General features: G+C 40.8%; 1 long non-coding RNA gene across 2 annotated transcripts in view; it reads left to right on the plus strand.

Moving 5' to 3' along the window:
• Nucleotides 1–6105, plus strand: part of LOC309371551 — a 42186-nt gene extending 36081 nt beyond the window's left edge. For both annotated transcript variants that reach the window (XR_014169185.1, XR_014169186.1), the window contains exon 7: nucleotides 5812–6105. This is a non-coding gene — a long non-coding RNA (uncharacterized lncRNA). The remainder of the gene's footprint in view (nucleotides 1–5811) is intronic.
• The last annotated feature ends 12267 nt before the right edge of the window (nucleotides 6106–18372 follow it).

Raw genomic sequence — 18372 nt, forward strand, 5'->3', positions numbered from 1 at the left:
TATGTAGTCAAAGCTTCCTTTGCAGCCTTATACCAACTCAGCTGACTGCCACCGACTCTCCAGGGTTCCAGAAGGCATATTTCCCCACCCTGGCTGGAGATACCAAGGATGGAGCTTGGACCGTCTTCATACAACCCATCATCTCTATCACGGAGCTGCTGCTAAAATGGAGGCGAAACTCCATTCACACTTAAAGGCAAACCCACCTAATTCACATTTTCCAAAACAATAAAAAAACAAACAACTGAGATACAATTATCCCTTCCAAGTTGCACTTCTCTAGATTTTGCGGCTCAGTTCTCCAGCCAAGCAATGTGCGCATAAATGCGTATACCAGGGCCAAATGTGCATAAAAGTGCCTATATTCATGATGATGCAATGTATTTGGGGGAAATTGCCTTGTGAAATGTCTTTATTGGGCAAAATTGCACACACAAAAATGTGTATCCGAGGATAAAGTTGCACAAGATTGTTCATGAAATGTGGAGAACTGAACTTGAGAATAGAAAAATGGGAGCCAGAAAGGAACCCAAATTGACCAGTGTGCCCAACTGAAGCTGCAACTCCTCTCAGTCAACATTAGGACCCAGAGCTTCTGGCTTCTTCTGCATCCTACTGTGGGGCTCATGGTACCTCAGTTGCTTCTGTTAACTTTTTATTCTTCAGCCGAGACCCCAATGGATTCTCAGGCAATTTAGCCTGCAGCTTTTTGCCCTGCACACGCATGTGTGTACACACCGGAGGAGGGACACACAGGCACAAATGCCAGGCAGATTGGGTCCTCTGCTTAAAGTCTCCCAGAGGCCAGCTCTTCTTCTTTAAATCGAGTCTGTCATTTACTCACAGGTCCCCACGGTGTGCAAAGTCCAAGAAGAGTCTTTCGAGTCTCCTTCAGAGAAGGAAGTGCTGGAACCTTAGCATACGCTTGGTAAGCCTCTGTGTATGCATTTAGAGGTTGAAAAACGAATAAATGGAAAGTTGAGAGCAGCAATCAGCACAGCCAGAGTTTGCCCTGAGGCAGCATCCTTGGCAAGAAGGCAGCAAGTGCTAAATGAAACACATTACCAGGCTCATAGGTAAGGAAGCCTATGCGCAGTGCTCCCCTCCACGCAAAACATAAAGAATAAAAAATAGGATGTGTTCCAGATTTTCCCTATTAATGTTAGCCGGACCCTTTTTTTGAAAAATAAAAATGGTGCATTGCTGAATGTTATCCCAAATGTGTGTATAATAATAATAATAATAATAATAATAATAATAATAATAATAATTTATTATTTGTACCCCGCCCATCTGGCTGGGTTTCCCCAGCCACTCTGGGCGGCTTCCAACAGAAATGAAAAATACACTAAAATGTCACATATTAAAAACTTCCCTGAACAGGGCTGCCTTCAGATGTCTTCTGAATGCACACACAAACATACAACAAAACATAGGGTGAAAAGTACATTTTACTAAAATTAATTTAAAAAATTATACGGGGGGGGGAGATTGGACACCAGTCAGACTGGCAAAAATGTATCCCTACCTTTCTCCTTTATGCTTAAAGGGTTGTGGAAAACTTGGTTCATTTATTCATGTTTGGTGGGAATGGCCCCATGTTTAAAAAAAAAAACTTATGGAAGAGAGTATTCTCCATTATATATGCAATTACAAGCCAACCTCTTTTTCCAAATCCTGCCTTAGCACTACTGTATTTGGACATAGACCTGGGCTCCACCCTGCACCACCATGAACCAGCAGCACAATTAGTGATAGCTCAACAATGGATGAACCAGACTGAAATACTCCTCAATATATGGGAAAATAATATCTGGGATACAGCAGTGTCTGGGGGTCTCACCAGACACAGGAGGGCAATTAAAGGCATAATGATAAGGGACACCTTCTGAGAAACATGGATCCCTTTCTTTAGCTATGTTATTGACCTAAATCAAGACCTTGTTATACCTACTGCTCAATCATCTCAGTGAAGAGGTTACATTAAGAAATATGTTTGAACACTGAAGCTCATGTCTAAGGTCAATGGATAGCCCATAGACCATTAGCTGTACTGCTGGGTAAGTGTTTAATGGTTCTTGTATAATAAAAATTGTTTTTTAAAAAATGTTTTGAATGTATACATTTTCAATGAATATGAGAAGAAGAAAAAGCCTGACACACAATGCTGTTCACATTTGGGCTCTCTTTTCTTTTATTGGATAGCTTTTGCTAATCGCTAACACTTTCAGCAGGGTTCCTGCTTTGTGGAAGTGAGTGTGAATTCCCCTAAATGCGAATTTCTATGAACTCAAAACCTGCTAGAAATGCCAGAATCTGCAAATGAAAGTAAATGCTTGTCCTTATTCGCTTAGGATATGAAATAGTTAGAACTGCAATGCATCGCCCAGGTAGTTTGGTTAGAGTAGATGGGGTTACTCCAAGGTAAGTAGGCTGCATACTTTCAACATTTGCTATTTTATTTTTATTTTTTTAAAAAAAATCTTGGCAACAAAGGCCCTCTTAAATGTATCCTGAAACACTTTTGAATTGATAACCTCAAAATGAATGTGCCTCAGCCAGATTGATGTAATTCATTCTGCTTTGAATAGAATAAAATAGTTCAAATCTGGTTCTGTAAAGTGATAGCATGCTGTTAGGACATATTGAAAAGATAAAGCCATTCTTTCTAATGAACTCTTTTAAGTGAAATTGATCTAGAGGACAAAAATATTCAAGTTGCTGGCTGACCTTTTCCGTCCTATAGACGAGGATGTGCATAATGCATTATTCTGCCGGGTATGCATTTCTTATTACACAGTAATAGGGGGCCTCGGTGCTTTACATGTGACCATTAGAAAGATAAGAACATAACCCAGCCTTCATAATGTAATTGAGTGCTTCAAAAATATCTCTAATGATTAATATACCAGACATTATGCAATGCCCATGCAAGGTAATTTTGGCTTGACACAGAATAATGAATGTTATAGAACTTCGGTAGCGTAAAAGACATTAGGCCCCCGGGCTGCCATAGCCAGTCACGAGCCAATCACAATACACAATGCGGGTGTAGAAAGCTACCTCATTAATATCAGCAAGACTCCAGTTTGTTTACGTAAAGCCACCCAAAGAAAACCCTGCGCTCACGTAATACAAATATTACTTCGACCAACATTCAGAAGTTCAGCCTTCAACTTTTACTCCTGCTGTTTTAAAGTTCTACTGTCCCAGGACCTTCGTACTAGAGTGTAGTCAACACATCAGAAATATCCAGTCTCTGTTTGGCAATTGGGTGGGATGAACATGGGCACAAAGTTCTGCTGCTCCTGGGAGATCTATTTTGCATTCATACTTGACGTCAAACTGATCATTCTGCATGTCTTGTGTGTGTGCATAAACGTTCACTGGCCTGATAATGCATTAGATCACATGTTACACGCAGCATTGGGAAGGCATCGAAACAGCCTGTTCATCTCCTAACCGTAATGAGTGATATCCAACTAATTTACTTAAGTGTATGGATTTTAATGGATCTGCTGGAGTAGGACTAACATTGGTTATCATACAATGTCTACAACTACTACCATGGATCAGCACACTGCTTTGGCCTGGGTCATGACACTGATCCACACAGCATGGCATTCTCCGTGTTTCAGCGAAGGAAGGGATCCCTTTGCCATGCAAAAGCCATCAGGAGATAAAGAACTACACAACTTTTAGAAGACATCTGAAGGCAGCCCTGCATCAGGAAGTTTTATTATGTTTTATTTGTGCTGGAAGCAAATCAAATTGACTGGGGAAACCCAGCCAGATGGGCAGTGTATAAATAATAAAATTATTATTAATAATAATTATTATCTTCAGCAGCATCCTCTTGGTTAATGTCCTAGTCCTAAATCCAATGGCTGAAGTGATAAACTGAAGTGTTGAAGCCTCGAATGGGAAGTGTTCGTGTTAACCGACCGATACACCCTCCTCCGTTGAGTAGCTCTGGAAGCAGCTCTGTCCTATTGTCAAAGGAAGTGGGTGGAGGCAAAACAATACAGCCCTAAAAGATTTTCAACTTCAAGTGCTATAACTTTAAGTGCTCATAACAGCCTCCATCCTATTGCAGCAAATTCATCATCTTACTTCGATGACCACAGTGTCATCTGCATGTTTGTCACAGGCAAATACTCTACTCTCTCTTGAGGAAACACAATGTCTTCACAAAGTATTCAGTTTTCAAGCGGTTATTTTTTCAGAATACTGTACACATTTCATTAGTTGCAAATTGCTGGGGGCCCCCTGCTCCCCAATAACCACCCTGGGATATATATTTTTACTCTTTCTGGGCTCTCTTTGCCAAAATCATACCAGATGGTAACCCTGTCTGCATATTGAAAGTACCATCTACATGATAAATAAGATCCAAATGCCCACACCTGTATTTCACAGTCTACATCTGGAAATAGCTACCATACTGTTGATAGCTTGCATATTCATCACTGAAATCAGATTCAGAGGCACCCCTTCTGATTCATGCTTTTGACCCAAGTCTAGGGAGACCATTTGTTTAAAGCAGACATTTTATAATACCTGGGAAAACATAATAAATCTTTGGGTGCGTAATAATAAGCAGGGTTGTTGGGGCTTGGTGTGTATATTTGTGTGTTTAGTTTTAGTCCCACACATTATTTGTAATACATTTTAAAATCAGCATTTTCTGGCTTATTTTCTTCTAGTCTCTTTTGGCATTTTTTAATTTTTTTATCTTTTGCTCTGTGACTTGACTTCCTTCCCTGCTCTCCCCTCTTCCTTAAATAACACCCAAGTATATAAACTAAGATATAGGTAGAAGTGCAAGAAAAGCACGCAAGGGTTAAACCCTAACGAATGGGAATCTTGACTCCTAAAGGCATCCTTTCAAAAGCATAACTATCTTGGGGACTTCAGGACAAGGTCACTTTTGTGTGTTTCTGATATAGGCATTGATTGCTGACTTCTCATTTGACCTTTTGTTATACATGCAATTTGCCATCTTATCTTGGTTAGCTTGCTGCAAATTCAGAAATAAAATGAAAATATGAAACAGAGAAGATACAAGTTTTGAAGTCATTAAAAATAATAAGTTTAAAACCTTTTAAAAACCAACCAAATTTGGGCTCTAAATCCCAGCTAACACAGGGAAGGAGCAGATGAGATATTTGCCTGCATCCAAGTCTCACACAGCCTAATTGGAAGCTGTCTTGCTCATAAGTAGGTGCTATTGATTTCAATGAAAAGCAGAATGAATCGTGTGCAATTGCAGCCTTAGTGTTCCTCAATGTTATTCTCTGGCTTTATGTTTTGTCGCACCTGCTACTGTTATCATTTGTGGGTGGGTCCATGCAAAAAGAAAAGGATACACATATCTTGATAAAAGTGTTATGTTGGTGCTAAATGACTTCCAGGGGCAGCAAAAAAAGAGCACTGTCGCAAAAAAGCACTGATGTTGATGATTTAATTTATATCACTTACTTTCCAAAATGGCTTCTAAATAGTTTTAATTAAGGATTTAAGAGATGCTTTTTAAAAAAATGAGTAATGAATAGATCCTAGAAGCATGGGGCATGTTCAGCAATGTGTACAAGACTAACCAAAATATCAGAAAACGTTGCTAAATTTCAGAGGGTAAAATGGTCTCTACAGAATCAATTTTGGCACCTTTCACAGTCACGCTCAGAAGAAGGACAGGCTAAAGGAATCATAGATACGAACCTATAAGACAATTTTTATGTTCTCAATGAGTGATTACAGACCTTTCTTCCCAGGACAAATTGAACTGAATGAAGGTCTATTTCTTTGTAGAATCAGGAAAGACACCGAGGTTAATGCACCCACCTACCAAGTGGAAATGCAAGAACATAGTTGGATGTGGAAGTTGGATGTGGAACTGGTCTTCACCTCATGGGTGGAGCAACTGATGACTAGCTCAATCCATCTGATTGTGTGTGTACCTTGGTGAGTTCCCACTTATTAAATAGTACTTTGCATCTATTCATTATTAACTTTCTAGATTATACTTCAGTACAACAGATTAGTAAAGTTATTATTCAGAGAGTTATGTTTCTTGAGGTTACAGACATAAGGAGATGGAAAATATGGTTGATTTTAGCATGAGGTATTTCCAATTGAAAAAGCCCTTTGAAATACCTGATAACTAAAGAGTGAGACTAAACATTGTTCCAATAAGTTTACAGTCTAACCATGGTCAAGGGTAAGTTACATCAAAAACCAAGAATGAGAGAACTCAATAGGATAATGAGCTAATACAATTTAAACACCGTTCAGATATTGTAAAGGGAAGAAAGAAAGGAGTTGAGTCATGGATAGATAGGTTTTCTGAAGTCGTGGGCCTTAAGAATCATTTCAAGGATAAGAAATGGAGGATACAGCATTTGTACATTTCAGGCGCTGAAAGAAACGAGTGAATGAGGATGGAGGGTCCCAAAGAGCAGAAATCTTCAGGAGGAACATAATAAGCATAAGAAATAAGAGAGAAATGAGAGTTCAGAAGGGAGAACTGCATAAAGCTTTGAAGTCAAGGACAAGGAGTCTCTGCTAATATGAAAGAGGATAGTATAGACATCAAGAAGCATAATACGGTCAAAAGTATTAGTATTAGGCTGCAGTCCTAACCACATTCCATTCAATAGGACTTATTTCTGAGTAGATATGGTTAGGATTGCACTTTGTATGTGTGTTTTCTGGGAGGTTTCTTGGCCGTGTCCGGGAGTAGAATTCACAATCTAAATCACTGTAGATCTCTGGTGCTTTATTGTTTTTCATTATCTTTCAGCACTTTATATTCTCTGTATCTGTGGTTGGCGAACTGGAGGCAAGGGGCTAAGGAAGAGGGGAAATGTGGTGTATGTCATAAAATTGTGGAAATTTCTCAACAACGTGTTAATTAGAACAGATAAGGAGAAAGTGTGGAACTCCTTGAAAAAGGAGGTAAAACCAAACTACACTCCAACTAAGTGCACCTGTGCTCTGAAGTACACCAAACTCCGCTGGGCTGTAACCATGAGATGTTATTGTTGAAGAATTAGCTCAGGAATATTGTCATTGAACTAACTGGGACTACCTCAAGATTTCTGGTGCTAGGAGAAGAGCAGCTAGTTGATTTTGCATAGGTGTGGCCACAGAACAAGTGCAAAGCACCTTTTGCCTGGCAGATGTGTCTGAACTACAATTCCCATCAGCCCCAACAAGCAAGGCCGATGGCTAGGGGTGATGGAAATTGTAGTTCCCCTCAACTTCAATGGCAGACAACCTGCCGAGGTCTGCAAACATAAATAAACTCTTCTTGCAGCTTCACGGCAAGAGCAATTGAATTCTTCCATGATTGTTTGTGACACTCCGCCATTACAGCAATTTAGTTTCACTGTGCAGGTGGCTGAGGCAAACCGATAATAGCAGCTGCATAGACGTCTCATCAAGCAGCGCCAAGAAGAACATAAATCCTACCTTGCGGCTGCTATTATTGCTTTACTTGTTTAGATATTATACATAGTGGCAATGCACCCCACCACCCGCCCAAAAACACCATATTGCTGTCCTTGCATGATCTCAGAGCAAGCATGACAATGTTGTTCGCTGTGTTATTGGCTGACAACAACTAACAGAAACACATGCTGCTACCTGTGTATGCAAAGATATTCCCATTCAAGAGTATGTTGTCTTCTCTGGGTTGCTGTGAACTCGGCTATGTCACTTTCATCTCTTTGGATACTGCAGGCAGCTCAGATCTCCCAGCTCTTCTTTGCATCCATTCATTCCCTTGGATGTTCTATCTTCTTCAAACAACCAGGAAGACTTTGATATTTTCTCAGCTGTACTGAACATCCTCACTCAAAATCCCTCCACTGCTCTGGCCACTTAGCATAGCTGCAGTGGGCAAAGGGTGTTGTGTAAAGCCTTTATCACATCATCTTGAAAATATCAAAGAAGAAAGCCATAGAAGCCTGCTGAGCATAACAGTGACAACAAATTAAATAAAAAAAAAATGGGGAAAGCTGTTGTCTGCACCTCATTATAATGCCTGTCAGGTGTCCTGGTTACTTGTGAGGTGTTTAGCTGATACGCTAAAATGGAAGGGCTAGTGCTGCAGTTGGAAATACTTGAATGGGAGTGGAGTGGCCAGGCCACCATAGTTTGTGACCTGCTAAGTGAATGTGTAGGCCAAATCCAGATGTTACGATATATATAATACGATATACGATATATTTATTGTCGTTGTCCCATGCAGAACATTGAAATTGAAAAAAAACTACATAAAACATTCAAAAACCCCTAAAAACTCTGAAACCCCATTTTAAAATACACTATACTATAGAGACCCCTTATGCTGCGTTTAGAACCAGAATTGCATTTGCATAGAAACTGTTTCTCAGGTGGCTAGTCCTGGCCTTTATAACCCTATACCTTCTTCCAGAAGGCAGAAGCTGAAAGAGATAATTTCCGGGGTGCACTATCTCTGCTGCTTTCTTATGGCACCTGGCAGCATAGATTTGATCTAAGGTGGGAAGAGTGCACCCAATTATTCTCTCTGCAGTCTTTACAACCCTGGATAGCATTGTTTTTTCCCTGGCCGTGCAGCTCCCAAACCACACACACAGACCCTAGGTTAATACGCTCTCCACAGTGCAATGGTAAAATGCCATCAACAGGTCCTTTGAGAGATTGTTTTTCCGGAGGATTCTCAGAATGTTCCATTCCTACATGGGCACATGAGGAGGTGGGCAAAGAGAGCAGGTGTGTACTTACTCTTGTTGACACCTTGGATCACATCAGCCAGAGCTCACTGGAGCTCAGTTCTGGCACCTCTCAGGTGGGCACCATTACCATTATAAGAGAACAAGGGAGGTGCTCATGGTGAATTCTGACACCTCTTTTTCTGGAAAAATATACTGGGTTCGATTGGATGATACCCAGTGCTAACAATAACAAACTAAATTCGGAGCACAACACAGATCTGAAGAAAGAAGCTAAAGAAAGTCTCCCCACTTCTGCCAATGGAATTAGCACAGTGTAGGCACAAAACCCCTTCCTTCAGTTTACATTGGTTGGTTTTAAAAGCTGCAGGGTTTCCCCAAGACTTGTGTGCTATAAGCCAAAGCTCTTCTAACCCAAGGTCAAATGCCTCTTCTTCAAGCCAATTCGAAAACAACGTGTTGCTGAGATTTCCAAAGTGCTTTCTTTTCCTGTGTAAATATAGTTTTATCAATATAAATGACTGTTTATCGCCAGCTGTTTAAAACATCTATGATTTTGTAGGATGAGAATTGCTAACCCCCTGCCATCTCCCATTTAAATGAATTGGGGAAAACACTGGGTAAATTGCTGCCTGTGATGTACAAACACAAGTAAGTCAAGTGCTCATAATTGTGGGAGTCATTTTAGATCATTCTAATTTAGGTTTCCTTCCAGAAGTTCATTTTCCAGTAGCATCAACTTAATCGTCACCCTGATCTACGGCTCATTCACAAAGCTAACAGAATTACCAGGGAGGAATTCATAGCAGTGGCTCGTGGCCTTCTGAGCACACCTTAAGAACTTAAGCGATGCTGTTTGCAGGTGTTTAGAGGCATAAATGGATGCCCACTAGCCTACACTGGCTGCTGTAGAAACTTGGGTATCAAGAAACCTTTATACACATTTATAGCACAATCTAAGGCATGTTTGCTCAGAAGTGAGTTTCACAGTGTTCAATGGGATTTTCCTCCTCATAAGTGTGTGCATAAGGTGTCAGCTTTAAATTGCCAGCCACTACAGCAAACAAGGTAAGCCATTGCCACTGTGGGGCTTGCAGCGTGAGGAGATAGCAGTCTATTTACCTCTTGTATGATTTCTGGATCCCAGCTAGACCTCCTGACTGCTTATGTGTGCATTTAAGCAGCGTACAAAAGCAGAAACTATGCAACAGCCACAAGTAACAAAACCTGCAGGAACAGGACATGATTCAAAAAGATTATAAGCCTCTAACCTCCCCACTATAACTTCATACCACCCAAAGAGATCATATGCTTGCTCTTCAAATTGTTTACTTTTCTACTGAATTTTATTTATACTCCTTTGCCTTGGTTTCGTTTAGTATTTATTGTTACAAGTGAGACCCACAAGAAAATGTGGCCGTACAGAGTGCTCTGCTTCAGGATCATCAGTGCCACTCCACTTCACCCCCCAGCTTTCAGTTATCCTCCCTACACCAGACCCTCCAAGTGCCCCTCTTTTCCAGGGACGTCCCTGATTTAGAGAAGACGTCCCGGTTTCTGATTTGATCCTGGAATGCCCCACTTTTCCTTAGGGTGCCCTTATTTTCATTGGAGAAATGTTGGAGGCTATGGAGTTATCTGACCTCTAAGACAATCCTGTACAGTGGTACCTCGGGTTAGAACTTAATTCATTCTGGAGGTCCGCTCTTAACCTGAAACTGTTCTTAACCTGAAGCACCACTTCAGCCAATGGGGCCTCCCGCTGCTGCCACCGCGCCGCCGGAGCATGAGTTCTGTTCTCATCCTGAAGCAAAGTTCTTAACCCAAGGTACTATTTTTGGGTTAGCGGAGTCTGTAACCTGAAGCATCTGTAACCTGAAGCATCTGTAACCTGAAGCGTCTGTAACCTGAAGCATCTGTAACCCGAGGTACCACTGTATAGGGAAGGGTTTTTTTTACAAAAATGTTTAATGTTTTATTATGTTTTACTATATGTTGGAAGCTGCCCAGAATGGCTGGGGGAACTCAGTAATATATATGGGGTATAAATAGTAAAATTATCATTATGGAATGTGATGTCCTTATTTTCATTGGAGAAATGTTGGAGGGTATGCGACAACCGAGAGTAAGTCAGCAGTCTGTGGCTGCTGCACTTTCTGGGTCTTCACTGGTAGCTTTCCTCTTTAGGATCCCCCCCCTTTTTATTACTATTTTTTGAGAACCTTGGGTTTTCCCAGGCATGCTGTTACCTTCCTCATGTTTCTCAGCAGCCTCAGTCAAAGCACCGTCGTAGCTCACCACTTGAGCTTGCTATTAATTAGAAGATATGCTAGAACAGGGAGTCTCAACGTTTTCCATACCTAGTGCTAACTTGAAAGGATTGAAAACTACTGAGGCCCTCCTATCATGAAATGGAGGCACAGCAAATCACAAAATGGGGGCTGGTGGTGGAGGGGTTTGACATGCTGTCTCAGTCCTGCCACCCTCAGAGACATGCTTGGTGGGGACACAGGAAAGAGCCTTCTCAGTGGTTGCCCCAGACTTCACAACTTCCTTCCTAGAGAAGGTTTCTTTCTTGCCCTTCCACCAGCAGGTGAAGACTTTTTTCTTCCAACAGGATCTCTTCCGTCTTTCACACTTAGCTAACCATTCTATCCATTTTCCTTTCTTTCCCCTTCAAGTTAACATGCTGGAGTCTTGCTGTCTTAACTGCTGACTGGGAGTGGCCGCCTAGACAGCCTAGACCATATAACACCAGTCCTGAAAGACCTACATTGGTTCCCAGTATGTTTCCGAGCACAATTCAAAGTGTTGGTGCTGACCTTTAAAGCTCTAAACGGCCTCGGTCCTCCTGGAGGAGCATCTTCACCTCCATCATCCAGCCCTGAAACTGAGTTCCATCACTGAGGGCCTTCTCACTGTGAGACAGCCTTCTCAGTAATCACACCCTCCCAATGGAACACCCTCCCACCAGATGTCAAGAAAATAAACAACTATCTGACTTTTAGAAGACATCTGAAAACAGCCCTGTTTAGGGAAGTTTTTAAGGATTGATGTTTTGTCGCTTATTATTATTATTCTGTTGGGAGCCACCCAGAGTGGCTGGGGAAACCCAGCAAGATGGGCGTGGTATAAATAATAAACTATTGTTGTTGTTGTTGTTGTTGTTGTTGTTGTGACAGCATGCCTATGTGAGGGAATGGCTTCCCATGCAAAGACCCACCAAAAAGCTGAGGTCCAACACCTGCAGTTTTAGAAACACTGTGGCAGATGATTGTCGGGGAAAGCAAGGGATCTCCAACCTCCTCTGCAAGGATATATTTTCTGTGAACCACAATATCTTGAACTTTGCCCCCATCCGCACAGCCCGACATGGGGCTAGTTCCAAATACATGCTATCCAGATTCTCTATCAAAGCAGCGCTATTTCCACCGTGTCAGTCACTGTAATCTCTAGTCACCGAATGCCTGCTAGAGGAGCAGAAAATAAGTGGTGTTTTCAGATACGGTAAAAAGTCCAAAACTTTTCTATTCCACACTTCATTCCCCTCATTCCTGTAGGGACTGCAGATGCAGAACAGAGGTCATCTGTACAGCACTCCTTGTCAAATCAAAGATCATTGGGCTCAAGTTCTCCACCAGAAGCCATCCCATTAAAGCCACACTTCCAGGAGAAATATCAGTAAATGACATTTTACTCTAGAAGGCAGCATTATCTCAATAACATGTAAGGGAAAGTGAAGAAAGAAAAAAGAGAAATACCATAGTTACATCCCATGACTGATGCTAGAGACACAACTTCTGATATCCTGGAGGTTGAACCAAAGTAAGAGTGCCGCCACCAACACAGTTTTCTGGGAGTTCTGAAAACTGCAAGTATACAGATTCTATAGGGCAAGGGATTAATTGAAATAGGATATTGGTAACTGCATTGGTAGCTAGCAACCAACTTCTATGAAAGCCATTTTCGAGATTTTCAGCTGAGTGTGTTTTTATTCCATTCCATTTATGAATCACATCCTGTGAAATTGCTCAAAGCAATTTAACAATAAAAACACATGTAAAACAATTTCATATATAAAAACCAATTAAAACAATTTCATATATTGAATTAATTTTGAATCCAATACAGGTATGGACTGATATAAAAAATATATGTCCACTTAAAAAGTTTGTTGAAAAGATAAAGTTTTAAGAAGAAAAAGAATAGGTATTCAATAGGCACTGAAGAGATAATAGAAATGGCACCTGTCTGATGTATAATGACTATATATACATACAATCTCAATAAATTGTGCAATTTTTACTAAAACTCTCTTTGTTGATCTGTCCCCACCTTGTAGGTTCTACTTGAGGAACCCACAAAACTACTTTGAGTTTTCCTTTTGGCAACTTTCTGACTAGAAATGTGTGTCTTATCCTCCATTTTCTCCTTCCTCTTCCCCATGTTCTCAGATATCCACAGGAAGTCAATGGAGATATTATTGCTTTTGCAAATGAGTTCTGTGCAGCTGGGATTCTTCTCCCTCTCCCCAACGTGCAAAAAATAATTTCCCAAACCGGTGTACAATTTAGTGATGTGCCAGCACATGAGTCTTCTGTTAAAATTTTGCACATGCATGGGCAACATTGCTGACTGCACAGATATTCACTCGGTTTTGCAGCTCATGTTTTGAAGCCTGAACATACGCACAATTTGAAAAAGGGAAAGTCTCAGCAGCTTCAACCTAAATTGTACACTGTGTGTGTGTTTTCCATATACGTGGCAGTCCAGCCTATCATGTGTAGTTGTGGGTGGGAATGTACATACCGATGAGGATACTGCAGCAGTGATATACATTTGCACTCAGATGCATGTTCAGATAATACTCTTTGACATTTCAACCCCCTGCCTAGTGCACACAATAATTTGAGCATCCAAATGCTGCTGTTGTGTTTTCCCTGGTAGTAAAAATATTGGGCAGAGTCAGAGAGGGCTATTGGTTGCACCAGTGGAACAACAGTATCTATGTTCAGTGCTTGTCTAGTGCAGTGTTTCCCAACCTTGTGCCTCCAGCTGTTTTTGAACTACAACTCCCATCATCCCTGACTAGCAAGACCAGTGGCAAGGGATGATGGGAATTGTAGTCCAAAAACAGCTGGAGGCACAAGGTTGGGAAACACTGGTCTAGTGCACACTTGTGCATTATTACCATAGAGTTTGGGGAAAGATACAAAGGAACTCAAAGCTGAGGTAAACTGTGCATGTGCACAAATTGCAAATTTCAGAACTTTTCTTATTTAAAGTGAAATTCGCACAAGCCTGCTGGTGCTGATTTTATAGTCCAAAACATCAGGAGGGCTACTCTGCGCAACATCTTTCTTTCATGTTCAGATGCCCAAGCTATGGAAATATATTTGCTTCTGATGGAGGAACCATATTCTGATGGAGGAACCATATTCAAAAATTTGCTTCTGATGGGTACATTTACACTGCAAAGAATCAGTTATATATACCACTGAGTGGCATTTCCCCCAAAGCATTCTGGGAACTGAAATCTATAGACATGTCCTAAGAATTCTCTGTTGGGATCCTTAGCCTCTCTCACAGAACTATTAATCCTCAGAGTTCCCTGGAGTAAATGAATTATTTTTAGGATGCAATTCTATATCCATTTACCAGGGATTAAGTTCCACTGAACTTCATGATACAGTCGTACGTTGGTTCTGGAATGCCTTGCGACTCAAACGTTTTGGCTCCTGAACGCAGCAAACCCAGAAGTGAGTGTTCCAGTTTGTGAACTTTTTTGTTGTTGTTTTTAAAGAATATTTATTAAAGTTTTCAATAGTAATACAATAAAAATAAAAAATAACAAAAATACAAAAATAAAAATAATTAAAAACACACAAAGTTTCCATTACTTATTTTCCATTAACTTATTTCCCAGACCTCCTCGTACCTCCCTTTTTTGTATTCCAATTCAAGTTGTTAGTTCAGCAAATCCTTATCAATAAATTTTAACCTATTTCTAAACCTTTTTTTTCCATATTCTCTTAAAGCATTACTGCTGGAAACCACTTAGTTTTTTTTTTAATAAATTTTTATTCATTTTCCAAGCACATAATAAAAAACAGACAAAACACAAAACAAAAACATACAAACACTTAAACATGTATAATTTCATAATCTTATTTTCATGCACCTTCTTTCCCCTGACTTCCCCATACCTCCCTTTCGCTGCATCCTTGTTTTACATTTCTTTAGCAACTCCTCCAGTCAATTAACTATTTAATTCCCTTTCATTAAGTTTTCTTTAACTTGAAACCACTTAGTTTCTATCCGACATCATTCTAACATTCATTAATTTTGCAATATTTCTGTAAATAATCTTTAAATTTCTTCCAATCTTCTTCCGCCGACTCTTCTCCCTGGTCTCGGATTCTGGCAGTCATTTCTGCCAGTCCCATATAGTCCATCACCTTCATCTGCCATTCTTCCAGAGTGGGTAGATCCTGTGTCTTCCAGTACTTTGCAATGAGTATTCTTGCTGCTGTTGTAGCATACATAAAGAAAGTTCTATCCTTCTTTGGCACCAATTGGCCGACCATGCCCAGGAGAAAGGCCTCTGGTTTCTTCAGGAAGGTATATTTAAATACCTTTTTCATTTCATTATAAATCATTTCCCAGAAAGCCTTAATCCTTGGGCACGTCCACCAAAGGTGAAAGAATGTAACTTCATTTTCTTTGCATTTCCAACATTTATTATTGGGCAAATGATAAATTTTTGCAAGCTTGACTGGGGTCATGTACCACCTGTAAATCATTTTCATAATATTCTCTCTTAAGGCATTACATGCCGTAAACTTCATACCTGTGGTCCAAAACTGTTCCCAGTCAGCAAACATAATGTTATGTCCAACATCTTGTGCCCATTTAATCATAGCAGATTTCACCGTTTCATCCTGAGTGTTCCATTTCAACAGCAAGTTATACATCTTTGACAAAATCTTAGTTTTAGGTTCTAACAGCTCTGTTTCTAATTTTGATTTTTTCACCTGGAAGCCAATTTTCTCGTCCAAATTATATGCCTCCATTATCTGGTAATAATGAAGCCAATCTCGCACTTTGTTTTTTAATTTCTCAAAACTCTGCAGTTTCAATCTATCTCCTTCTTGTTCCAAAATTTCCCAATATTTCAGCCATTTGGCCTCCATATTGAGCTTTTTCTGAGCTTTTGCTTGCATTGGTGACAACCACCTTGGGGTTTTATTTTCCAAAACTTTTTTTTTAAAACCGAACATCCGATGCGCCTTCCGATTGAGTGCAGGTAGCTTCTGCAGCCGCACCTTGGTTTTCAAATGTTTTCAGAAGTTGAACGGACTTCCGGAACGGATTCCATTCAAGAACCAAGGTATGACCATACTTGCTTCTGAGTAGACATATACAGACATACGCTGTTGAGGCTGCCTATGCCCTAAATTAGGAGCAATCAACAAGTTGCAATCCAAATGTTGTGGATTACAATTCCCATCATTCCTGAGCATTGGCCATGCTGCCTGGGGCGGTGAGAGGCAGTAGTCCTTAACACCAGGAAGACATGACGTTGCCTACCTCTGCTCTCAAGGTTTACATCAAGCAATGGCTCATCTGTATCCACACCTTCTGTTTCCATAGAAAATCTGCTTGTTGTCAAAGTAGACGTTCCCACATAATTTCTGTTACTTCCTTAAGTTGCATTCCTACATCAAGACACTGCCAGCTAGATGGGATTCTGCAAGGACTGTAATGTTACACGACTAAAGAAACAAGAAAGGAGTCCTCTGAAAGTAAAAGAAAGTACTGAGGATGAAAGCATGGGTGACAGTCTTGGGGTCCCTTAGGACCTCTGTCAGCAGAGAAGAGAATTGCCTTGCGGAAAAGACCCAGCTGGCAAAAAAGTATGTCAGCTGCAGGAGGTAAAGAGGGGAGAAGTCAGGCAGGAGTGGAAACTAGTGAGCCACTCTGTGGACATGTGGTGCCAAGGAACAATGTCCCACAGGCTGAAGGACCAAGGATTCACATATATGTATAATGGAGCACAGAACAACACAAGCATCCCCGACTAGCAGAAATTGCACCTGCGCTTTGCACCCCACAGAGAGATTCAAGGTGCCTCGTTTCCTGAAAAACAGGTTTACTTCAGAGTCTGCAGCAGGCCCAAAGGGAGTTCACCAACAACCTCAGTCATTATCTCACAGCTTTCCCACTTGACTGCTATTTTCCCATATATGCACCATCTCCCTGCCCTCTCCATCAGGAGCTGCTTCAGAGCACACCCTCGGAGTCAAGAGGGTAGACAGATTCCTCTGAAGCAGTTAGCACCGCATGGAACCAGTCAGCAGGGATGCCCAGTAATGAGCCCATCTGTACCATCTCCACCCTGACCGATAAGAATTAGCTCCATTGCGCTACAAGGCCCAGCAATACATGGCAGCTTCATATGGGAGCAGCAATTAGACGTGCTTTGTTTTCTTTCCCGATCCACATAAAAGAAAACTCTTGTTTTTGCACACCGCCAGAACGATCAAACATAAATAACAAATTAAGCCAAGATTAATGGTTAATAAATTGCAACTTTAACTGCAAACCAAGGATTACTTAAAGAGTTAACCAACACTATTAAAAATTTGAAATGGGAGATAAGAGAGCAAAAGTTATGCTAATGTGTTCCAGTTCCATTGTGCCATAATAATCTTAATAAATTCCAAGATTCCTTGCCCTATGATTTTGTTACGCTCATTGTTATTATACGGTGATGTCTAAATCATAATGCAGAGATGATGCGGAGCTGGTAGGTGCCACTCTCTGAGGTAAAAATGTCTTTGTTGAAAGAGAATTCGGCTGCCTCTGACATTGCCTCATTGTGTGTATGAGGAGGATCATTGCTGGGGCGAACGGTCATTTGTTGGGCAGGAGAAGAACAGTTATTTACTGGTGATTTTGAATGGCATAGAAGGCTCTGATTGGCTGATCCAGGGGAATGTCAGCCCACTGAACCAGTCAGATGAGTAAAAGGCTGGAGCTTGCTGGCCATTTTCAGTATCAGAATTCACAACCTCACTCACCTTATTTCCCCTCACTTCAGCATTTTGTTACACCATGACCTGGATACTTTTTTTAAAAAAAGGCTTTTTAAGAAACAGCATCATGGCAGTGCAAAGCTCTGAGGCTGAAGGGATTGCTCTCTCCCACCTCTTCATTTCACCAGTTTTCTGAACCACAGAAGACTCCCCAAAGTTTTGAGCATCCTCACAGAAAAGACATCAGAGAAACCAAGCAACTCATCTTGCTCCTATGCGGCATGACAACGGTTTGAGTGGGTTATATATGTGGATCCTTGCTGCATAATTTTCTTTGTATCAACAACATTTTTGATACTGACATTTCTTTAGAACATCCCTCTTCTTCCATTACAGTTTTGGAAGAGAAAGTAATTCCCTTGATTGCCCCATGTTAAACGCAGACAAAACACTGCATAGCTAGCTCTTTAAGGACATTGTATTTTGCAAATACCATTCCTTATCTTTGTTTGTTGGTTTAATTGGAGTCCATGACTCCATTGTGGCCAGTGGCACAGAGCTACAGAGACCTGTGGTTATACTATAGAAGGCTAGAATTCTGAACAAACACGTGA

This window comes from Podarcis melisellensis, assembly GCF_964234715.1.
Source record: "Podarcis melisellensis genome assembly, chromosome: 6".
NCBI lineage: Eukaryota > Metazoa > Chordata > Lepidosauria > Squamata > Lacertidae > Podarcis > Podarcis melisellensis.